Source organism: Octopus bimaculoides, chromosome 2, assembly GCF_046866305.1.
Source record: "Octopus bimaculoides isolate indiv1 chromosome 2, ASM4686630v1, whole genome shotgun sequence".
NCBI lineage: Eukaryota > Metazoa > Mollusca > Cephalopoda > Octopoda > Octopodidae > Octopus > Octopus bimaculoides.
The window spans coordinates 141505018-141532741 of record NC_142929.1 but is presented as its reverse complement, the minus strand read 5'-3'; positions in this window follow the sequence as shown (position 1 = coordinate 141532741).

The window sequence follows — 27724 nt, the reverse complement described above, 5'->3', positions numbered from 1 at the left end:
ACAAAAGCTTGTTTAATATCGAAAAGCCTCTGAACGGTTGGAGATTAAGCGTGTTCGCAACAGAAACATCTCATAATGGCGGCGGGCTGTCAGAACCGTTAGCACGCTGGACGAAATGCGTAGCGGTATTTCGTCTGCCGCTACATTATGAGTTCAAATTCCGTCGAGGTCGACTTTGCATTTCATCCTTTCAGGGTCGATTAAATAAGTACCTGTTACGCACTGGGGTCGATCTAATCGACTTAATCCGTTTGTATGTCCTTGTTTGTCCCCTCTGTGTGTAGTCCCTTGTGGGCAGTAAAGAAATAAGAAACATCTCATAATGGAATGAATTTTTATGAAACTGCTAATATGAACGGATACCCTGAATCCCCGAGCGCATACACTGGCCTTATATATCCTAAAGAGACAAATATATCCTCTGTGACGCTTCATACGTTTCAAGATTGCATAGCAAAATACCTAACAAAATAAAGACAGTCACAAGAGAACACAGCCTGACATCTAAATACTCTTCATTAGTCATATGTCAAATATAAATAGCGAAAACCGTGACATAGGTTAAACTGATTATGAGCAGCGTAACAAAATTAGTATGAAAGACGCTGCTTGATTTGAGGTTAATCTAACAAGAAGTAATACTTTAATGAACTGCGATAGCATTTGTTTGACAGTAACAGGAATTGTAGATGATATATGAAAGTCTACATAGATTCTCTAGTTACTACAGTAAATCTCACGTAAATTTAACGTATTATGAGTTTCATTTACAACATCTTGCACACTATAAAATATTAAGTGAATAAGTTGCAAAAACTTTGATCTGTATATATTAAATTATATCCAGTACAATATTTTAAACAACAATTTTTGAATGCAAGCTGCCTACTGTAAAATATTGATACCTGTAAATATTGCTGTAAACTGTAAACTATATCAGATTATGATTCATTGTGAATAACGCTGTAAAATGCAATTGAACGGTGTTATAAACACTAAATTACGTATTGCATGTTCGGTAATGAAGGGAAATAGGCGATCCGCTGTATACCACATCCTGCATAACTGTATAAAATGCAAATATTATCGACATCTGCAGACAGATCTAGAGGAACAAATAAGTAATTTTATTGAATGGCGTTATCTCTAAACATAATGTGCGAAGCTACGGATATTGCATCGGTATGCAAAATATATGTCTGTATCCTATACTACAGAAATATTTGTAAACATCAAGCCAACCAGTCGTATAATCTATAAAAGAAAATTGATTATTTCCAGTACGTCCATCAAGGATCAAGCCCTTGGCAATTGTCATATTTTTGGTTATTTTATTACATATGCTGTATCGAAACATCTACAATCGGAGGAAATATGTTAAGACAAAGTGTAATTTGGTCGTCGGGTGTCATAATTGATAACTGTCTATTCATTTGTACCCTGACGAATCATCGAGTAAATTTTGTGTTTTTATGTGTCTACGTTTGCTGTGTGGTACGTACGTGGTTCAATCCGGGTTCCGGGTTCAGTCCCATTCTATTGGTTCAGGCAGACCAAAGCCTCGTGAAGGAATTTGTTAGATGGAAACCGAAATAAACCTCCCCGACCATCGCCCGACAGCTGTTGTTGGTTTGTTTATGTCTGTGTAAATTAGTGGTTCGGCGAAAGGGGACCGCCAGAATAATTACTAGGCTTACAAAAAATAAGTTCTGGAGTCAATTTGTTTGACTAAAAGGCAGTGGTTCCAGCATGGCCGCAGTCATATGACTGAAACAAGTAAAAGTCCAAAAGAATAATAAGAATAGACATTAATGGTTTCCTTTTCGAGGGGCAGTGCCCCACACGCAGCCTTTCTTCCTCTTCTGTCAAAATCAACCTTAGAATAAGGTGGAATTCTCAGAGGTTTTAATTCACTCGAGGCGGCATCTTAGCCAACAGTTCTCTACAGCCTCAGGTCAACCGATGCCTTATGGGTGAATTGGCTCGACGTAAACTATGCAGACGCCCGTCCTGCATATGGGGATATGTGTGTGTATGTGTGTCTTTGAGTGTGTGCACGTGTATGTGTTTGTGCGTGTGTGTGCCGGATACTTGTATCTGTGTGTGTTTGTGTGTGTGTGTGTGTGTGTGTGTGTGTGTGTGTGTGTGTGTGTGTGTGTGTAGCTTATTTTCTGCATTTCCTTCCATCATCAGTGTAGTTCTATTTACGTCCCTATTACTTAGTGTGGAGGTGTAAATGTTCAGTGAGTAGGGCAGCAGACTCGCTATCGGGGCATCACGGTTTCGATTCCCAGACCATTGTGAGTGTTTATTGAGTGAGAACACCTAATGCCACATGAGGCTCCGGCAGGGGTGGCATTCACGGCCCACATCTCACCGCCATGTAACAATTGCTGTCTGTATACATTCACCATGAAATCTTCCATTCACTCGGAGAGGGAAAGCTTTCGCGGCTAACAGTGGTAAAAGCTCTCTGAATTTACTCCATTCTACTCCTATTCTAGCTATTACACTCTCCGTGTTTCCTCCCCTAATACTACTTTTCTCCCTTAGGTACCAGAAATTATCCACTACCTCCAATGAACTACCAGGGCATTTAAGAGGATCAATTTTCCCGATCATTGAAGTGTTAAGGATTCTGTGCATCTTACACATATGAAAACTATCTGCTCTGATTACCTTTCAATTAAGCTGCCCCAACTCTTGTGTGTCCACAGCTCGTACTGGATTCACAGTACAGAGTTCCTACCGACGACATTCCTACAAACAGAACAGAGCTAACTTCCTGAAGGAGGGAATGTTCGCGTCAGTTTTCGTTTTCTTATTAGGATAATTCAATAGGAAATTTCTTCTGACAGATGGAATTTCATGTTGCCATGGAAACGTTTCAGTGACGCGAGGAAAGGGTACCTAGCGTTTAGCAGTACTTAGTATTCATCCCCATCTTATCGTGGCTGGAGGAACGTGAAATTACGTGGTTTTCGTCAGAAAACAACGTACCGCCTGTCTTGGAACTGAACCCACGATCTAGCGATCGTGAGTACAACGGACTAACTGCAAAGTCACGCGCCTTCACATCGTTTCGCGTCTATCTCCATTTCTGTTTTTCGCGCGCATTGCAATGATAATATATCATATATTTTTTACTCCACATTAGTGTTTTCTATTTTAGTCCGCTGATTTCCACGTAGTAGTTTGATATTATTTTTATTTAATTTTACAATTTCCACCCCTCACATTACATATCCTCTTACCTATTTCAAACCTATACGTTTGCTGATGTATGGGTGTATGTGAGTGTGTATGTGTGTATGTGTGTTTGTTTGTGCATGTGTATGTGTGTGTCTGTGTGTGTGTGTTTCATTGTATGTGTGTTTCAATACTCGTTATTTATAACTTTAATAATTCTACTTTTAATAATATTCTTTTATTTCTAGAATACTATGTTCTTTCCAGCAAGGGTTTAATCCTTTGTTGAAATCTCGAAATCTCTTATTTACTTTATCTTTCTTCAACACAATAAAAATACTTCTTCAATGCTCTGTATTATCCATGCGTTTGCATCTCCACTTTTTTTCCCACTTTATTGTTTCCCAAGTCAGAAAATACAGGTGATGTTGCTAATCAACATTAGTTTTCATCTCTTTTCTAGTATGTTGTATTCCACACAATTTCCTGATATTTTTATGCAGCCTGCATAACAAGTATTATAAGTTCTATTTTTCTCCTTGTTTTAATTGATGTTTCACTGGCGTATCGATTTTCACACTACAACGTAATGTTGGTGCTATATTTTCATCTGTAATAAAGTCTACTATGGTATTAAATTCTCGTCTAATTGTATACTCCCCATTCTGTCAACATGATTATAGTAAGTTCTTTGTTGTTTAAATATACCGTGGATTGCAAAACTCTTCATAATTGATTGTCCAATTACTGTTAAAATATATCCTACCTGTCTTTGCAAGAATCAACGCGCTTGTGCGAGGATACCTCAAGGTAAATCTTAATCATGCTAGAAATTGAAGCTAGACACATCTTTAAATCAGTCTTTATACCCTTTAATAAAAAGAGGTATGTGTTTATGATATAATCCCTGTTATAAACATATAGGTGTAAGACGTACATAGACAATAGACAATATTTTAATAAAAGATCTATTCAGTCAAGATTATCCAAAGTTAAAACGATAGTCACCTCAACGTAACGAAAGTCGCCTGAATGCTACAGACTTTTATTCTTGCAAATGACACTTCCACTAATTGCTTTCCATGTAGTGTGACCTGAACGAACTGTCTCTACGCCAATCTTAAAGTGAGATATACTGCAGTGCCGCGGAAATATGCCATTATATCTTCGGTGCCCCTTCTTGCAAAATTGGTCAAAGTCTGATTGGTACTCTTCGTTCAGAATAGCTAATTATTTTAATATTTTAATATTTTAATATGCCTAACATACAGCTTTCATAACCAATCTCAAATCCAATATGATCCGCCCATAACTTATTCCTGGAAGGAAGCACCCAGTCACATCACACAGTTTTAAATTTTGCTTAAATGGTAATCTTTACATTCAATCTTCTAAATTTTGTCCTCTTTGCTCTTTGTGTTTTGTCGCACTCAATCTTAATATGATACAGCAAACATCTACAAGAAGTCGCATAAAACATTATGTACCGGTGTAAGCTACTACCCTTCACTCTTACTAAGCGACTTCAAACAGTGTTAAACACATGTAATATATTCATGTCATGCTACTCATGCACTTGTTCCAGAAGTACAGTCTTGAAAGGAACACTTCAGTGATGTGATATCATTCATAACCGGACCTTCAATACAACAACTGTAACCCTAAATCTCAGTCACATAACATATGGATACCGTGGAACACGTATTCTGAATAAAATTAGGAAATCTAGTTCTCGTTATATTCGACAATCTCTCTTGGTGATGCTTTATGTTTAATAATGCTAATAATGCAAACATATTTTCGGTTTTCTATTTAATATATTGAAAGCACTTCATAAAAAACGTGTTACATTTCCTGTAAGAAACTCATGTGACAACCACAAGGAAATGCTGGTCATACGTTTGGGATGGCTTATCTGTCTTCAAATATAAGGGCATACAATCCACATCCAATAAAAAAATCCACATGACCTAGTATCGTTATCTCTTTCACACACCTACTCCCCTACTTAGTTAGAAGTTGTGATATATCTTCAATATTCCCTACGAAAGCATTGCTACATTTGTATATCATCCTCAACAGCAGATTAAAATAGAACGATATCCAGCGAAGTCAACCCGACACATTTGTTGCCCGCTCCTCGCCACCTATAATATTGTCACCTTTGAGAATCCGCTACAAAAATCTGCAACAAATCCGTTTTGCATTCATTCCGACGTAGATTCCATTTCTTAGAAATTTCATCTGTTCGTACATTTCACTTCCTCTGGTAAATATGCTGTCGATCTAATCTGTCTCAGAGATAGAAAAGAAAGGTAATCACACACCGTATATACCAAACAACTGAATCACATATCATGTCTAGGTAATTAAATATTTCTAAAGAAAAAACAAAACTGTTTTCGCTGTCGTTAATGAATCTGCCTTCGAGCAGCAGTCCTGTTCGTCGTTCTATAAATATGGACGTTATTTGCTGTCTGGATAATGCTTATATTAAAAATATTTTGTCCAGTAAACTAAAATGCGATATATTTTATCAATTAATTTTAATTTAATTAATCCATCAGAAAGCATTGGAACCGTGTGGCGATTGCATTTAAATGCAAATTGCTCTTTTTCTCCGTGTGTGTGTGTGTGTGTGTGTGTGTGTGTGTGTGTGTGTGTGTGTGTGTTTTTATGAATTTAATTCATAAGCTTGTCATCACACATTTTAACTTGACACATTTAAGTATGCTTTGAAAGTGAAGTTAATTAGAATGAAACAACACATTTATCTTAAATGGAATTAAATATAGGACTGAAATTGATGATGATTGCACAAGAGCACAATCGTTTCTGAAATTTGTGGTTATATCTTAGTTGCGTTGTGCAACATATTTAATGCACATTCAGGAAAATCGAGCTGTGAAACGCAAGCTTCAGTGCATGGATTTCGTAAACATTACATGCTTTTAATAAAGTAATACGATGGTTCAGATTCTGCGAAATTTTCTTTGCTATATAATATGGGACGTATCAAGAAATTGTAGTATGATATTGTTGTTGGCAGCAAAACTACGCGCTTACAAGTTTAGCAGTGAATAACTAATTATCAACTATTCAAACAGTCACTAAACCTGAAGAATACTGAGGTAGGTAGGTTCACTGTAAACAAAACTTCAAGTTGTTAATTAAATAAAACGGAACTCTAAAAGAAATTTTAAACTGTATAGAACGAAGAATATCTTCAGTCATCTAATATTTAAATCTGATTACATTATGAGTGTAGATGAAACGAATTAATGCAATAGATAACATTAAATAGGTTGGAAGAACATATTTGGAATGTAGGCATGCGGCTTTCCTCATAAGTGGAAACTAGATTTCTATCTGTTTAATTGCACAAATAATAGAAGTCGTATCCGCCGTGCGTCTGACAGGAATTATTCGATCATACGCTTGGATGTAAACGTGGGAAGGTTTGGTGGAGTTTAGCAACAGTTTGGCATATTATGGAAGTTTAGGAAGCTTGAGTAAACATAAATTACAAGATGTTCACGAAGGAGTTTTCTTTTACAGAATTAATCAGCTATACACGTTATACATGATGTTTACGGAAACCAGTGGTCATTCGACGGAGGATCCATAATGTATCTATAAGGTATGGACACATTCTCCAAAGAAAAGTGCTTCTCAATAATAGGACATACAGAAGATGAACACACAAAACCACAGTTTATCAACGAATAATATCAGTAATATGATACATCTCGCAATACAGAATGTATGAAATTCGGCGAATACATGTGAAAAAGAAAATGTAGAGCAATGTTGAATGAAGCACTTGCACCACTGAAAGAAAGAAGGTATTCCTGAATGAATTATTATTAAACATAATAATATCTTCCGTACATTTATCAAATGTTAATAATATAATAAAATTTGCAAAATTGCATTATCTAAAAGCCAAGTAAAAACATTCCACTCTTGTAAGACCTAACACATAGAGGTATGTATGTGTGTATTTATGTATGTATGACATTTTTCTTCACGTAACTGTCATTGGAATTTCAACATGAATAGGGTGTGTATGTATATGTCCATGCTTGTATCTGTGTATATATCCAGATTTGTATGTTTTGTTTCATGTTTGCATTCTCATGCATATACTTCCATATCTAGCCGTGTTCATACATACGAAATGATAAACTTCTGGAAAGTTTTATAGATTTTTACAGTTCGAGTGATTGCTTGGATTTGTAGTCTTCGAATCAGCTTTCTCCTTTATGGTTTTGCGATGCTTAATATGTAATGTTTGGTATGTAGCCAATGTGTTACATGTCCCAGTTCCCCAATAATTACAGGTATAAACCTGAATTTGCACTTTGAATAGAGTAACTGCAAATTTCTCAATAGTTCAGGATAAGTAATTTTCTTTATCGCTGATCTTTAGCTTTATGTTAACATCTACTGTGCAGCTGATGTCCACAGGTTCTCCTTTCTATCTCAAGCCATTGTTTCCCAAATGATTATGCATGTATGTATATATCTATGTATCTATCTATGTATCTATTTTTATGCGTCTAATTGTTTTATGTACGGTGAGTATTATTTTCCTGTTTGTATCACTAAACTTACGCATATGTATAAACACATTCATTTATATATGCGCATATAAATGTATAAAATGTGTGTTTATTTTAGTGCAACATACGGGTAAGATTACGTAATGGACCCGACTACCATAACCCAAAGTAATACATTACAGAGAAGTATGAACTAGAGTTATATGCAGCTGAAATCCAAGATAGTCAACCTAAGTAATTATTACGCGAGGAGTGTAAAGGCCATGAACAATATAGAGATTCGAGATGCGAATATATTTATTTGATCACTTAACGTCCATAGACACGACTGAAAAAATACGGATATCTCCTGAGTGATACACACACACACGCACACACACGCAGCACACACACACACACACACACTCACACACTCAGTCACTCACATATATGTATGTATGTATGTATATGCGTATATATTTGTGTTTGTATACATATATATATTTTTTATATTTTCTCTCCTTGTTTCTTTCTGTGTTCCTTCCTGTGGAAGAGCGTAGGCTCGAAACATTGAAGCATTTTTCGCTTCGCGAGCGTTAAACTAATGCACCTGTTTGTTGTTTACACCACCTGTCTTCGTCTTTTGTAATTTTTTTTTGTGAATCCCCCCTATATATACATATATATATATATATATATATATATATATATATATATATATATATATATATATATATATATATATATATATATATATAGGGGGAATTCATATATATATTCATATATATATATATATATATATATATATATATATGTGTGTGTGTGTGTGTGTGTGTGTGTGTGTGTATACCCGCACATTAATACTCTCTCTCTATCTCTCGCACACACATATACGTACATACGAATATGTGTATGTGTGTGTGAGAATATGTATATACATACATACATATATATATATATATATATATATATATATATATATATACTCTCTCTCTCTCACGCACACACACACACACACACACACACACACACACACACACACGCACTCACATACAAACGTATATATTGTTCCGTGCGTGTTTTAAAACCTTTTTCCTTATGAATATTTATAAAATGTGAGATTTCATTTGTGTGCGTAAATATTAGAATGCCTTTTTTCTGAAATTACCAATATTTTTTTTAAAATACTGTCCAATAAACAATGCAACATTTAGATGATTGCCCTCTACAGATATAATATTAATTTTAATAAATATTTTGCGTGATATGAAGGAATGAGTATATGATGTCTTTACTTTACCGATTATGTTGAACTAAGGAAACCATAGTCGTTGTCATTGTTCCAAACGTTATTCATAACAGCAATTTGTTTCGTAGATAGACATAAATGACATAAGAGCTTTTACTACTTAATGCTCACTATTATATGCAACAATCTTGAACTGCAGACGAAGTAGATTAATTTTCCGACGATATTCTATTTACCTTATGAATATATTACAGATTAAGAATACGTAATGGCAGGAGCAGGATTAAACGTTTTAATGAATCCAATTGACTCGTTATCTCACTTCAGTTATGATGAGGAAAATAAAACATTGCCGTTTGGGATTAAAAGATAAGCCGTGAATGAGAATTGTATGCTTAATAACACATTGCGCATCGCATCAATGACTCTTACATATTATACTTACACAAAGATGTTACAATTGATACAACACATATTTTCAAAACAGGTGGTTTTCAGATGAAGATTTTCCTGTGCCTGACCCACAAAGACCTTCCCAATCACCCGAAATTTCATTTCGTGCCTTCAGCATTGAAACCTTCCCCCTGGCCCAATAACGAAGGTTTACATCGGGGAAACTCTGTCCAATGGTTTATGTAACCCTCAAATGTGTAGTGAACTTAAGAAGAAAACAAACCTTCCAACTTGATGTCATTCGTTTGAGAGATGTCATGGGAATAAGAACAGAGTAACGTAATCTATAGTAGAAGCCTAAAGAAGAATCCGTTCATATTCAGGTATGAATACTGAACGTGCAATGCTCATATGAATATTTAGAAAATATGTGTGACATATGTAGGTTCACTAGAAGATAAGTAGTTAAGAAGTTTATAAGATGTTCGCTCCCAGGACAGATCCGTACAGTATTTAGCTGTATAAATACTGTGTGGAGTGAAGAGGAAGGGTGTTTTTGAAAGTGCTATTATTCAGCCCCAGGTGGAGGGACATATGTCTGACAGTTACCATTCGGTCCGTGGTGTCTCAGCATTTATTGTTCATTTCAGTTGAAGCCATGGCGCTATGCACGAAAAGCACCGCATGTTTGCTTACGACAGTTACATGAAGAATAACGAGTCTGACACAACCGTTCAGCGTGATTTTCGGTGCCACTTCAACATTCACCAAAATCAGGCTCTCCCCACACGTAGCACAATCTTACGTTGGGGGAATGCATTTCCTACATAAAGTACATACGGTATAATGAATAGGAGAATGGTGGATGCCCCACGATCGGCACAACACCGGCAATTGTGGAACGCGTGACACAAGCTTTCATACAGAGTCCGAATCGTACTGCTCGGAGGCATTCCATTGAACTTGGCATCAGTAATCGATCGGTACATCGTATTTTCATTGCAGAGCTGCATTTTCACCCGTACAAGTTGGTTGGTCATTGGGCAACAATGGAAACTATGAGACTATGCACAGCGGCTTAACTTCGCACGTCAGATGGATCTAATTTTTGAGGCAAATGACAGGCTCGTTTTGTTACTGAGTGCTGAAGATCATTTTCATCTCAATGGCATGGTTAATCAATAGAACTGCAGTTATTGGGCACTTGAAAATCGGAGAGAATTGCATGAAAAACGACTGCCCATTCCAAAAGTTGCAGTCTGGTGTGCTGTTGGAAAAGCAGCCGCCATTGGTTGTTAGTTTTTTGAGGACAATAATGGAAATCTTGTTACTGTGAACTCTGAGCATTATATCGAGATGATAAGAAAACTCCTTTGTGCATGAATTACGAGGAAAATCTACGCCAATTTGATGTGTGTGGTTTTATCAGGATGGGGCGACGGGCCACACGACCAAAGCGTCAAAAGACGTTCTTTGCCCTCTCTTTGCTGACAGCCTCATTTCTAGGTTTGCTGACAATCCTAGGCGCACCCCCGGCCCCTGATTAGTCCATTGTGATTATTTCTTGAGGGGAAACCTCTAGGCACGTGTGTGTGCGCATAAGCGTACATCGGACGATTTGTCAGAGCAATGCTGGCGAGAGTGGAAACCAACTTCCAAGAACGCCTTCAGAAATGCATCAGTGAAAACGGACACCACATGATGGATGTTGTTTTCCACACTTGATTTTCACAAATACTAATTCAATACGAACACATTGATGTCAATAAAATTTGTTTGTAGCTTAAATTAATGATTTTGTGAATTTTTCAAAAATGTCTGTCCTCTCTGCTCCACCCTGAATATGTTGCAACATTTTCTGTTTAATAACACAGACATACACATACACATACATATATACATACATACATACATATATATATACATACATGCATACATACATACTTATATATGTTTATGTATATACAAAATCATATATAGCACGTTTATACGTATACACACACACACACACACACATATATATATATATATATATATTCATGTATATGTGTATATATATATACATGTATATATACACATATATATATATATATGTATATATATATATACACACACACACACACACACATATATATATATATATATATATATATATATATATATATATATATATGTCTATAAACACTAATATACACATAAATAAGCATAATTTTCTGTTATGTTTTATATTTATCGTTGTTGCGTAAAATAGCGTGAAATATCTATTTGACTTATAGAAATCGATAAAATAGTAACAGAATATTATCTAATTATCTCAGAAATTTGAGCTCTCTCTACAGTGGTAGGAATCAATATGTACGTCGGTATATTTATGGTACAACATAGAAAATATTGTTTCGTGTTTCATTTTGTGTATTTTTTTACTCATTTTGCCTTGGACCTGTATTATCTATTTCTGTTTTCAGCGCTAATAGTTGCTTTGATTTCATATTTGTTGCATTAAGTTCATCGTCTTCGCAGCGGCTTGCATTTGCGTTATCATCTCTTCTATTTGCATTATCGGTTTTCTATTTCGAAGTCTCATTTCGCGTGTAAATTTATGTATTTGTCTTCTAATATTGTTTTATGCATTCCTACTACTATCAACTTTAAGTGACGTTTAACTATCTCTACATTAGTATACTTGTTAGTTATTTGGTGATTATACGGGTATACTGTTACGAAAACTAATTCGTCACTAAAATGTTGATACATTTTCTGGATACTATTCTCAATAGTTTTCTTTTAGTTATAATGTTCAGTTACTTTTTTCACATTGGGCTGGTCAATTATGATGCTGTTTGTGCATTTAATTATAATTTGTTCATATTCCAGCTTCAGAACAACTGGTTTGCTATACAGTATTAGACTAATTATTATGACTAGTAGACAACATATTAATTAATTCTTTCTCTTCGGGTTTGGATTAATAGAATGCAATTTAAAATAGATCACATCAGAAACATCAGTCGCCACTTTCTTAAAATGTTAACCAAGAGGTAGTTGTTGTCATAGGGACAATTTCCATAAATACTCCATTATGTACAAACAACCTTCCATACTGTTAGATCTCAATGCTAGTGCTATTTAACACCTTCGGATGATCTCTACTCACCCGCTACACAACAGCTACTCAAGAGCTACTCGATTGCTACTCGACACAGCTAACACGGCCAGACTACCTCCCTTTATATGTCTTGAAATACAAAAAAGGAGGTTTTTTTGTATGATTGTGTATAGAGGAATAGATTATTTTGTTTAAAAGAGTTCCAACACTGTCTGTTTTTTATGTTTTATTTATATTCCTGCAGAACCAATGTCGGGTATAGAATATGGAATATACAATATATAATATAATATATACAATATATAATATAATATAATATACAATATATAATATAAAATAAAATAAAATAAAAATGGATGGCACCATGAAAGAAAGTATTGAATGTAGATGAAATATTGAGTGTTCAATATAAAGGATCAAATATATAAATATAAATATATAAAGGCGACTCTAGTTTCAGGGCTATTTCCCTTCGTCATGGCCGGTATGACAGACTTTGTCTGCCATACCGGCCACGACGAAGGGAAATAGCCCTGAAACTCGAGTCGCCTTTATATATTTATATTTATATATTTGATCCTTTATATTGAACACTCAATATTTCATCTACATTCAATACTTTCTTTCATGGTGCCATCCATTTTTATTTTATTTTATTTTATTTTATATATTGTATATTATATTATATTATATATTGTATATATTATATTATATATTGTATATTCCATATTCTATACCCTACATTGGTTCTGCAGGAATATAAATAAAACATAAAATACAGACAGTGTTGGAACGCTTTTAAACAAAATATATATATATATATATATATATATATATATATATATATATATATATATATATATATATATATATATATATATATATATATATATATATATATATACATATATATATATATATGTGTGTATGTGAGTTTGTGTGTGTGTGTGTGTGTGTGTATGCATATATATTCATGTGTGTTTGTCTTTGCTTTTTCCCCACCATCCCTTGACAACTGATGATTGTGTGTTAATTTCCTCGTATGTTAGCAGTTCGGCAAAAGCGACCGCTATATATATATATATATATATATATATATATATATATATATATATATATATATATATATATATATATATAGATAGATAGATAGATAGATAGATAGATAGATAGATAGATAGATAGATAGATAGATAGATAGATAGATAGATAGATAGATATAGATATATAGATATTTGTATTTATAGATAGATAGATATATAGATATTTGTATTTGGGGATGATCATGTTGCCAGTTTAGCCAATGAAAAAACACGCATTTTGTATTTGGTATTTACTTTCTTCAGATTTATTTTATGTTAATTTCGGCCAGAGTTCTTTCGTTACACTTTTGTGCCATCTTCTTTGGTTTTTTGGGGAGGGGAGAGGGGAGATCGTTAGTAAGAAGAGACACAAAAAAGAAAGAAGAAAGCAAAGAACCACTGATAAGGTCACAGAAGTGTGACTATATATCTCTGCCGAAATACAGTTAATATAAAATAAAACTGTAGTAAATGAACACCGAATATATAGTGCGTGTGATTTCATTGGCTAAACTGGCAACATGACCGTCTCCATATACAACAATGTCTGTTTCAATACACGGCTTCACATCAAGAATCTTACAAAACGAATATATATCGATGTATCTGCTTCATATAAGTGGTGTGTGTATGTGTGTGTGTGTGTGTGTGTGTGTGTGTGTGTGTGTGTGTGTGTGTGTGTGTGCGTCTGTGTATGTGTGGGTGGTGCGTGTGCGACATAGTTATTTTTGTCATAGTGGTATCTAAGTCCCAGTTTTGTGTGCAGAATTCATTATAACTTTTTTATTTAGGATAAATTAACAACCGCACCTATACACATATTTTCTGCCAGTCTATCTATCTATTTTCCTATATATCTCTCTATTTAGATGTGTGCATGTGTACGTGTGTGTGTGTATGTATTCGGTCACGTTTTTCCTACTGTCTGTGTTCTATTACTAAAATACTAAATATAAATAGATATTTATTGATCTTATATATTAGTGGCGTAAAATAATAATAGTGTTTATTGTAGCATGGAATAAGCGTTTAAACAACAAACACAACCACAATCTAATCACTGAAATTGACAACATGTACTTTTTTCAATATTTTTAAATGTACATTATCTGAATAGGACTCAAACATGTATTAAATTATAGCACTGGTTTCAGAGAAATGTTTTAGTATTCGGCATTTAATTACTTACTGAATTAACAGAGATAAAGACATTGTTCAACTCATCACACAGCATTTCGTTATACTATTTTTAAGGTTATGTTTGTTTAGATTACTTTGATTTTTAATATGTTTAACCATCAAATGTATTATATGGTTTATGTAACGTTTATACTAGAATTTTAGCAATTATTTTAGATGATATATGAATCATTTGTTAGAAGAAAATCGGTGGAATGTTATCATATCTACAACTAATTTACACTTTGATCGCCACATATTTATCCAACACACATGGAGATATCTTTGGTTTTCCTGAAGGGATAATACAACAAATGTATGAAAGCTTATTAAAGCTATCCTGTCTTCAGTGGCATAGGTTCTACTTCATAGTCTAAAATAATTACTAACAAATTTAAGCATGAGAGAAACATACGCATAGGATAATGAATCGAAACCAATTATCCCTTAAAGGATTTTTTGCAGTTAATGCTGTCGAGTATATATACAATAGGTGTAACTCATCTCACCAATTATTTCTACTGATGATCCTGAGATCGAAGGTGTGATATTTACTTTGTATTGTTGAACACAATAAATTCTTTTCGCTGTTTTTATAATTGACTTCTGACAAACGTTAACCTATTCGTTTATCCTATTTTTGTTAGTAGTTAATAGCTGTTACATTTAAACAGTAATGAGACATTATGCTCGGTTTTACACACTGAACCATTTTGTACACAAATGTTTTCAGGTTTACCTTGTATATAACTTTCTAGCTATTTGTAAATGCTTATATAGCAATATATATAGATACAAATATTCACACGAATGTACTCATGCAAAAACTAATACGTATATACATACGAGGATCATGTGGGATTTGTGTGTATGCACGCATGCACGCATACAAATAAACATACAAATACACATAAACCAACAGAGCCATTATCTGTATGTGATCGTAACTGGAGAGCATGGATTATGTGTTTGTAAATATTTTCATTGTGCCTATGCAATCGTGAACAGGAAATGGAACCCTCTCGGGGGCAGTCCTAAATATTGACAGCATGGCCTAGCAGAACATCGACGCGGACACAGCTGGATAGAGACAGCACTCCACCTGCACTCAGCGGGTAATTATTTCAGGTTAATGGATAATAGCAACGGAAAAATTAAGAGCTTTGTTCAAGCATGCTATACGCGAAACAATGCATGTCTCATACGGTGTTCTTCATCCCTCAACAAATATACTAAGCGATATGCTATGTTCTCGTAACAGGTACACTTGCATATTCCTGTCATATGTGTGTGTACATATTTATTCATGCACCTGTATAGAACAATTATGTGTATAGGCAGGTAGTTAGATAGATAGATAGATAGATAGATAGATAGATAGATAGATAGATAGATAGATAGATATTAACTGAATATGTGAATCAACAAGACGGCACGTCGGAAATATGTTTAATTGTTAACTTTGGATATCTCGTTAATAACACATATAACTTGCCTCTCATTACACATAAACTCTGTGATTAAATATATGCTTTCCTCCATATAGATATATGCTTTCCTGCTTTCTTGCAGAGTTGTCACATCTCTACATTATCAAAAACGATTTCGTTGATGATTAGGAAGTGAAATACAGTCTATCGTAGCTTATAACAAGTTTGATGTGTAACTGCTTTTAATCACGTGAATAACATTATTTTGGATTAAAAGATGCGTTATTTACCCCACACAGTATTTTGCCAAATTCACTTAAAAGATAGAATATTAAATTTTGCATTTACTGAGGAATTAATATCAATGTTTGAGAAAAAAATGTACATCCGTGGTTATTGGAAATTATGGAATTCATCATTTACTGCATTTAACGTGCTAAGGTCTTCATTTTAATTTCCTAAAGTTACATGTGATTGATAAATTTGTTATTTGCAAGATTTGGATTGTCAGTATCTTATATAATTTACAATTACAGCACTCTGGCTTCGCTATATCGAAATATTCATTCACGATTTTAAGAAGTATACTTTGATACAACAACTAAATACTGTACGAAAGCAATAACGCTATAGACAGTCACTCAAATATTTACATAAATCTAATTCGTTTGTAATATATTCACTGCATTTATTTTCTTTATTTTCCGTGTAGAAATGTCTATTTTACTCTAACTTTTATTCCGTTCCAAGCATTTCGATTTATATAGATTTCTAGTTTTATGCTTTGCCATAAATATAATTAAATGTAGTTTAATTACTTTTGTGTGACTTTGCTTTTTAGGACTTTACACATATCTACACAACTTCACATCAAGTCATACTTCTTATTTCTTTTAAACGCTCAGTTTGTGTGTGTGTATAGGCAGTATCACATTGCGCTCATATACATCACCAATTACACAGACCTGCAGTAATATCATTTTTGCTGAAGTCTGAATAATATATTCATACAAATCTCCCAGGGGGAACTTAGACTATAATGTGCGAATTCTTGTTTACTATGTAATTGTTATAATTCAGCAAACTCATTTATTCTAATTTAAATCACACAGACACACACACACACAAACACAAACACATACAGTCACGTACACAGACCGAAACACATGCACTCACGTACACTACACAAACACAAAACACGCACGCCCCCCCCCACATATATATATATATATATATATATATATATATATATATATATATATATATATATATATATATATATATATATACATATATATATATATATATTATTTTGTTTAAAAGAGTTCCAACACTGTCTGTGTTTTATGTTTTATTTATATTCCTGCAAAACCAATTTGGGATATAGATTATGGAATATACAATATGTAATATAAAATAAAAATGGATGGTACAATGAAATAAAGTATTGAATGTATGGAATATGTCTTATTGAATAGATGAAATATTGAGTGTTCAATATAAAGGATTAAATATATAAAGGCGAATACGTATTTTCTATACCTTGTGGTATTTCATCATGGCCGGTATGACAGACTTTAACAGACAGTCTGTTAAAGTCTGTCATACCGGCCATGATGAAATACCACAACGTATAGAAAATACGTATGCGCCTTTATATATTTAATCCTTTATATTAAACATTCAATATTTCATCTATTCAATAAGACATATTCCATATATTCAATAAGACATTCAATACTTTATTTCATTTTACCATCCATTTTTATTTTATATTACATATTGTATATTCCATATTCTATATCCCACATTGGTTTTGCAGGAATATAAATAAAACATAAAAAACAGACAGTGTTGGAACTCTTTTAAACAAAATAATATATTCCTCTATACACAATCATACAAAACCCCTTTTTTGTATTTATTTTTACTCGCATATATATATATATATATATATATATATATATATATATATATATATATATATATAGATATATATATGTATATATATATATATATATATATACATATATATAGATATAGATATATATATATTAGATGAATTCATTGAATAATTAATCAATATATTTTTCCAAAATGTCAACCATTATTAGATACCCTGAACATTAAACACGGGGAAAACGTTCTACCGACTTCCATTTAACTACTTTTTTCCGTCTTACGTATACTTGAAAGGTGTGCAAATAAAATATCTGTAATTGTAGGATAATATATGTATGATATATATATGCACATACAAGACCCTCCTACTTGGTGGGAGGATATTGCTCGTGATGTTCAACCTGCTGCTGATGCAAATGATAGCAAAAAGCTTTACCATCTTTTGAAGCAGGCTTCTGGGCCTAAAAGTTCTGCATCAGCTCCTTTGCTTTCCATTTACTAAATCAACAATCAACAGAAATCACAGGTCACTGGATTAGACACTTCCTGGAACTCTTGAACCACGAGTCAGTTGTAGATGAAACAGTGATTGATACTATGCAACAAAGACCTATTATTGGTTTCTGAAATTCCACGACCTCAATAGATGAGATAATGACAGCAATAAGTAAATTAAATCTTGGTAGAGCGGGCGGATTTTTGGGATGATTACATTATACAGTCCATTCATGAATTTATTAGTGTAGTCTGGGGAGATCCTGCAATGCCTAAGGACTGCAAGAATGCAATTATTCTTCCTGTCTATAAAAATGAGCCAGAACAATGTATGGTTACTACAGAGGTATTGCTCTTCTAACAGCTGCTGGCAAGTTTCTTGCAAATATTCTTCTTACCTGCTTGAATGAGGGTCGCGTAAATGATGTCCTGTCTGAACCTCAGTGTAGCTTCAGATCTGGTAGAGGGACAATGGATATTATTTTCACAGCAAAACAGATGCAGGTGAAGTAATAGGAGCAGAATATGGATCTTGTCCAAGTATTCGTTGATTTAACCATGGCCTTTATAGGGCCTTGCACAGGAAACTACTTGGCAATCCTGGATATCCAGATCACATTTTATCTATAAATAAAGTATTTCATGGTGGGATTGAGGCTTGTAGAGAACGTGTAGAGAACGGTGTCAAGCAGGGTGACATCCTTGATCCATCTCTTTTCTTTGTACATTTCTGCTGCTTTTACTCATGCCTTTGCTCTCTAGGAATATATGTCAGGTATCGATCTTCGATTTCCTACCAGTTCGAAAAATTTCCCGTCTCTTATTCTTGACATCTTTTATGCTGATGACTGTGACTTTGTAAGTGCACATATTCTGTACGAAGAATTTAAGCGTGCTGCTCGAAAGCGCACTGCTAGCATAATGAATGGGGAAAGCTTGCGTTGCAATGTTTGTAGTCGTGTATGCCTGTCAAGTGCAGGGCTACTTAGTCACCAACAGAGCCTCAAATGTAAAATATAAGTTATTCCTGGAGCGCACAATGTTCCTAAATTTCAGCAACAGTCTTCCTCAGTCACAAGTGGACGGCCATATACAAAATGGGACCAGAGTGCAAGACGTCCAGGCAGTTAAGTGATACAAGAAAGGGACAACAAAACATCCAGATGGACGAAACAAACAAAACACGGACGGGTCATTCGGACTTTTCCTTCCTCAGTCAAGTTCAGATTATCTTTGTAATTTCGGCTGGTTATATGCGAGATTGCTGCAATCTGGCCAGCGCATATATATATATATATATATATATATATATATATATATATATATATATATATATATATATATATTATATATATATATATATATATATATATATATATATATATATATATATATATATATATATATATATATATATATATATATATATATATATATATATGTATGTATGTATTCGTAAAAGTTACACTCAGTACCGCAAGACTTTAATTTCGTGGGTGTATATAGATGCAGACCTGTTGCTTGAGCTAACTAATTAAACGTCATATATTGCTCAATCAAACCGTTATCAGAGAGAAATGTAACTTCTACAAAATGCGTTGAGGCTCACATATTTTCGCTTGTCGATTCATATACGTATACATATATAAATATATATATATGTATATATATATATATATATATATATATATATATATATATATATATATATATATATATATATATATATATATATATATATATATATATATATATATATATATATATATGCGAGTAAAAATAAATACAAAAAAGGTGGTTATTTTGTGTATGATTGTGTATAGAGGAATATATTATTTTGCTTAAAAGAGTTCCAACACTGTCTGTTTTTTATGTTTTATTTATATTCCTGCAGAACTAATGTGGGGGTATAGAATATGGAATATACAATATATAATATAATATACAATATACAATATAAAATAAAATAAAATAAAAATGGATGGCACCATGAAAGAAAGTATTGAATGTAGATGAAATATTGAGTGTTCAATATAAAGGATCAAATATATAAATATATAAATATAAATATATATATATATATATATATATATATATATATATATATATATATATACTCTTACTCTTTTACTCTTTTTACTCTTTTACTTGTTTCAGTCATTTGACTGTGGCCATGCTGGAGAACCGCCTTTAGTTGAGGAAATCGACCCCAGGACTTCTTCTTTGTAAGCCTAGTACTTATTCTATCGGTCACTTTTGTCGAACCGCTAAGTTACGGGGGCGTAAACACACCAGCATCGGTTATCAAGTGATGTTGCGGGACAAACACAGACACGTACACACACACAGATACTTATACATATATATATACATATATATACGACGGGCTTCTTTCAGTTTCCGCCTACCAACTCCACTCACAAGGCTTTGGTTGGCCCCCGGCTATAGAAGAAGACACTTGCCCAAGGTGCCATGCAGTGGGACTGAAGCGGAAACCCATGCACTTCGTAAGCATGCTACTTACCACACAGCCACTCCTACATATATAGAAATATTTATTTATATTAAGGGCATTACTATACATAAATGCCTCACGCTACTTGATAAATTCTTATATAGATTTTATCATATATATATATATATATATATATATATATATATATATATATATATATATATATATATATATTGTAACAAAACGTTTGAATTTCGACTATCCGCACGTGATCAGTTGTAATATATTTAAGAAATTTTTAAAAATGGAAAATACACACACTTTACATAGTTTTTAATATAAGTTTTAATATATCAACCGGTTTCGCTATCGCTATTCATGATATTAAGGTTTACTTATTTGAATATGTAATTTCTTAATAAGAAATTTGTGTCCATGTGTGTAATGATATTTAAGAGTGAATGACTTCGCAAGTAGAAAAATAAGGCGAGGTCATTGGGTATCGTTATTATTATTATTAGTGTTGTGGGCAGGGGAGATAACTGTTCAGTTCACGGTAAGGGGAGCGGAATATGTATATATATACACACATACATACACAGAAAAGAAAGTTTCGAAAAGCTTTTTTAGTGAGGGGTTTTATGTACAGTGATATAATCGTGAAGTGAAATATGCAAAAAGATAAAAGTTGGTTAAGACTTGTTCTGTATTTTTCAATGACAAATGTTCCTTTATTTAAAAGCTCTTGTGGAGAAATTGTGTCGTTGCAGTGGTAGAAGGGGAAGACTGTTAAATTTGGTTCGATGTTATCGGTAGATTTTTCTTATTATATGTTCACTGAGAGGAATTTGCCTGCATTGCGGGAAACGGATTTGCGCGTTATGTAGAGTGGTTCTTCTTCTCAAGGTCAACTCATCTGTCGAATATTGTTGTGTCCGCTACCCAAGCAGCTTATTACCTAAATTAGGTTCTTATTGTCACAAGTGAAACTAGTTTTAATTGTGAACCTCTCCCCTTGTTTGAAAAGGAAATCCGAGCCTTCAAGTAAGTTGGTGCAGGTTCCACATTTTGGGCGTCTATATTCTTTAAACCGTTGATTTCGTGGTTGTTTTGTAAAGCTCCGCATTTTTTAGGAGTCTCTTTAGCGATTTGTCTTGTTTTGCAGTTGATGAACTTGTGTGTTTTCAGGATGTCATTCATTTTGGGATCTCTGTTTGGTATTGCTCACAATAATAACAATAATAACGATAACCAATTACCTCCTCTTATTTTTGTACTTGTGAAGTCATTACAAGTTTGTTAGCCTGAAGTATATATAAAGCTTATACATAAAACACAAAGCAAATAATAATAACTGAATAATGTTTATTGGTCAATGCATCAAATACACTCCATCCCATATCGGATATGGTAGAATTCTGTAATAATGACTACCATTATACCTGGCCCGTATATAGCAACCAGAGTTGCTAATCATGCGATTATAAATCTTTGATGAAAGCATTTGAGTAGGTTTTTACGTATTACCTATTTCAACACACACACCGTAAATATTCTTCCTCTCGCTTGATATGTAGTTATTTTAATCGAAGTCCTCCATGATATATGGTGATGAGTCTCGTTGAATGTATGGACTATATTTAATATAGATTCTGGCGATAATGCACATTGTTAAACACTTGAATATACCGAAAGTGCAGCACCAAAGTCCTGTATTGAAAGTAATCAGTATTGGATATGAACATCTTGAGGAAGCGTAAAAAATGATACTACTTATCTCATTGGATATTTTGTGCTGTGTCAATATTTATTCATGTTTCCGTGTCTAAGTTCTTTAGTTGTCTTTCGTACGATATTCTCCAAACGCTTTCGTTAGTAACTAGACATTTAGCTTTACGGGGAAAATGTTAATATATGGGTTACATACGCGCTTTGTCGGGTAAATATCTAACTATAGATATAATAAATGTTACCATAAATATAAACTTAACATTTACGTAGTCTTCCTATATCTATACTTTGAGTTCTATGAAGTATTTATTGAAACTTTCCTCTCTCTTATTTTTATTTTTACTCTTGAGAATGAACGATGCAGTATAATCGGATCATTTCATTCATAACTATTCTTCATATATCAGCATGTCTACTGCCAGTATCCATACAATCTCACTGAAAAGGCTATATCAAATAATTCGACGCCAGAGAATCAACTATCTGAAGTGTCCTTTTTTTGTGATTTTCGTAAATACATTGAAGTAGTATTCATCGCATAAAACACATCATTAATGGAGAACTAAAACTGTTCATGGTAGTTACTTAATATCCCAGGAATAAATTAAATTTAAATAGCATAATCATTTGTATTACGCCTACGACAAGTAAAATTACATTACCTTAGTTATTTGAAAATCGTCCAATATTACTCCATTTGCGCACAAACATGTATTCATTTACTTAGTGAATTCATTATACATTCCTCTGACGGACCTACTGATGATGCATAAAAATCAGAAGTGATATTCAAAAGCATTCTTACTTTGTTATATGCAGTTGGTCTTTTATCATTACCGTTTATAATTCTCTCCCCAACAACATTATTCCTTTTACATCCTACATCCAAGTTTAATGACACTTTAACTTACTAAATTAGTTTGTGCATAAATATTTAAATCATAATTATACGACATATGAAGGACGTCCTTACGTGTTTCCCTCAAAAATCTAATGCATAAGGATTACAATATTTATCAAATCTCTATGACCAATAATCAACTAAATGTGTGGCAATTATTATTCATAAGTATTATACTTCGTACGATCCATATGTTTTGTGCACGCTACGTGTATGTTATAGAAGATGTGTTAGCAGTAGTTAGCAGAAAAAAATTACGTGGACCAAAACGACGGACGTTATCCTAAACATTGATTCAAACTTTAGCAAAAGGCCAACAAATTCATTGTAGTCTATTATTAAAATTTCTGTTTTTCTTATTTTAATTGATTGCTTGTGGAACTTCACATGATTTAAGTTAATGGATAAATGTTCAATGGAAAAATGTATAATAAAAGTACATTAACATAAATGATCGATATTTGTTTTTAATTCCAATATATTCGTCTTCCCTTCCATTGAAATGTTTTCTAGTTCACTAACGCTTAAGTTTCCCCTACATTTACATTTTATTTCACGATATAATCCTTGTTTTGACAGAATATTTTTTCTCAAAATTTTATGTTTAGAGAAATTATATGTGTATTTATGCGTCTGTACGCGTATAGATATGTTCTTTTACCACAACACATCAACCTGCTTACGCGCAAACGCATCTACAACATACGTACTGACACACAATATTCAGAATTTAAAATAATCATTAAAATGTCTTTTTAATCGAGGACTATTTAGAACAGCACAAAGCTGACAGAGTCGTTAGATCATCCATCAAATTACTCTAGTGTTAGTTCGTCTGTCATATTCTACGGAGGCCGACTTTGCTTTTCATCCTTTTGGTGTCGGAAAACTAAGCATCAGTTGAACAGTATTTTCAACTGGGAATTTGCTGGCTTTCTGCTAAAATGTAAATCAACATCTAGCGACATCATCCGTCGTTCTGCTAGCTAGTGACAACTCACCCTCTATTACATACTTCACATGTCGGGCACATGGGTTGTGGATTGTAGGTAATATAGTACTTACAAATACTTGCCAGATTCTTAGTTGATTAGCAGTCATAAAGATTTTGTAAAGATCGTAATCTTTATGAATTAGATTTTTGATGGAAATGCGTACGAACCCCCTTCCTATGTCGTATAATTATAATTCAGATAGAATATTTACGAACCAACTATATTAAGTATGTTTAAGTTTCATTAAATATTTCATCACTCAGTCCTAAAATTTATTTGATCATGTTACTCATATCTCAATCAGCAGAATGAATAGCAAATATTGCTAAAATTGTATACCCTTTATTTGGTGTAAAACAAAAGAAATGTATCCGGTATTTTGAAAATGCTTTCTATTAACTAAATCACTTATAGGCCGCTAGAATAATTTCCACTGTTAATTAAGAGCTTAATTTATTTTGCGCAGTTAACGTCTACATAACTAGTTATGAATGACAGAGAATGTGTCATCAGTAAACATCTGCAGCTATTATTTAAAATCAATTTACTAGATTTTAATCGCCCTGAGTCTTCAGGTATTTGAATTATCTATGATTAAGTAATTAGCGGTAAATTATGATATGCTGAAGAGATCGAAATGTGTTCGGAGTTGTCACGGCACCTACTAAAGATGATATGATATCTGCAGTTTATCTTCATTTCATTTCTAAATTATCCTTACTCATTCATACACCCCACCACTGCACACACACTGCATATATCTATATGTGATTTAATATATATATATATATATATATATATATATATAGAGAGAGAGAGAGAGAGAGAGAGAGAGACAGACAGACAGACAGACAGACAGACAGAGGGAGAGACAGAGAGAGACAGAGAGAGAGACAGAGAGACAGACAGACAGACAGACAGGCAGATAGATAGATAGATAGATAGATACGTACGTACATACATACATACATACATACATACATACATACATACATACATATATATAAATATATGATGTGTGTGTACGCGCACGCGTGTGTGTGTGCATACCACCTCTTAATTTCTTGGCCAGAATTAATTAACTAAATGATTTTCTATCACTATACAAATGACGTTGCCACCAACGCAAGTATATATTGTACATGAACAAGTTACTCTTGCAGTCATCTTCATAATTTAATATTGCTTATGGATGTAACGACCACATATCTTTATAGCGTTGAAGCTTCTAATTATGAATTTCGTTCTGAATCAATTATACTCAGCCCCACTTATCTCTGGATTTTCATGTAAATTACATATATGAATCGTGTCATTTGAAATTACCTATGTTATATCAATGATAAGTTAATTATTTCTTTTGTTATATATTTCCTGTTCGATTGTTCTTTACCTGTGCACAAAGTCGAACCGTGAAGTATGTTTTGTCCTTTTATTTCAAATGTATTGTGACTTTCACATATTAAATCCAAAAATAATAAATTTGAAATTGTAGCATCTGGTATTTTCATTTGATTTTTTAGCACATGATCTGCAGGTTTTAATTAATTTTAATGATCATTCGGAAAAAAAAAACGGTCGTTTAATACATGCCTGTTTTAAAGGAAGCCTACAATGAAAGGGAACTCTAACCCAAAGGCTTTAACAAATATTTGAATAGGGGAATGTGAGACACCTTTAACGAAATATTAATATTAATTGTTGTAAAATAGAAATCCAATTAACATTTCGCTCCACGTAATTGATCAATTCCTATTTGAAGCATGCATCATAGTATGTACAATAATGTCACACGAGGAAAAAAACAACAGTCTACTTTGTTCATTAGGGAAACGCAACACAAAAATCACATCTAGTAATATATTATTATAACAGAGGCATTAATTTAGCAGTGGAGAATTGGTGTTATCGATGTATATGTTAATTATTTGCCCGTTATGACAGATAAGAATAGGTGGCATAAGAATATTGTTTGATATATAAGGAAAGACGGTCATAAACTCCCCATTCATTGAATTGACCATTACTCTTTTACTTGTTTGAGACATTTGACTGCGGCCATGCTGGAGCACCGCCTTTAGTCGAGAAAATCGACCCCAGGACTAATTCTTTGTAAGCCTAGTATTTATTCTATCAACCTCTTTTTACTGAACCGCTATGTTACGTGGAAATAATCACACCAGCATCGGTTGTCAAGCGATGGTGGGGGGAGAAACACAGACACAAACACACACACACACACCCACACACACACACACACACACATATATATATATATATATATATATATATATATATACACATATATACGACGGGCTACTTTCAGTTTCCGTCTACCAACTCCACTCACAAGGCTTTGGTTTGCCCGAGGCTATAGTAGAAGACACTTGCCCAAGGTGTCACGCAGTGGGACTGAACCCGGAACCATATGGTTAGTAAGCAAGCTTCTAACCACACAGCCACTCCTGCGCCTATGGATATGATAAATACATTAAATGATTATTTGACTTAATTTTCATAAATAATTCGATTTATCTGATTGATGCCACCCTCTTAAGCGGTCCACGGCGGAAATTTACTGAAGATTAGCATTTTTTTATTTTGATTTCAACAGGTGCAATACCATAGCTCCATAGTATATGAATGTTGTAGAGGGATCAGTCCAGGTTATGAGATCTACGATATGGGTGAAGCATCGGGAGCAATAAAAGCACATATATCTCTATATGGTTTTACTGATGTTTCAGTAATAGAATTGGCATGAGAGATAATTTTTTGATGATTAGAAATTTGATTGTTTGATTGAATGAATTAAATTGCAATGCAAATATTATCTGTAGACCTTTCTTTCATAGCTAAGACTTTTCATATCACGACTTAGTAAGTCTCATATCATCCTATAGACAGGGGTAGACACTATAAAACCGTATTAGTTGCAATCAACTGCTTATTAGGCAGATAAAACTTAAGATAAAAATAAAGGATATAAAAGAATTAACCAATCATAAACATCTTCGTGACAGTCATAGGTAGTAAATGACATGTGAAAATTATTTTCAGCCTGAAAAAATAT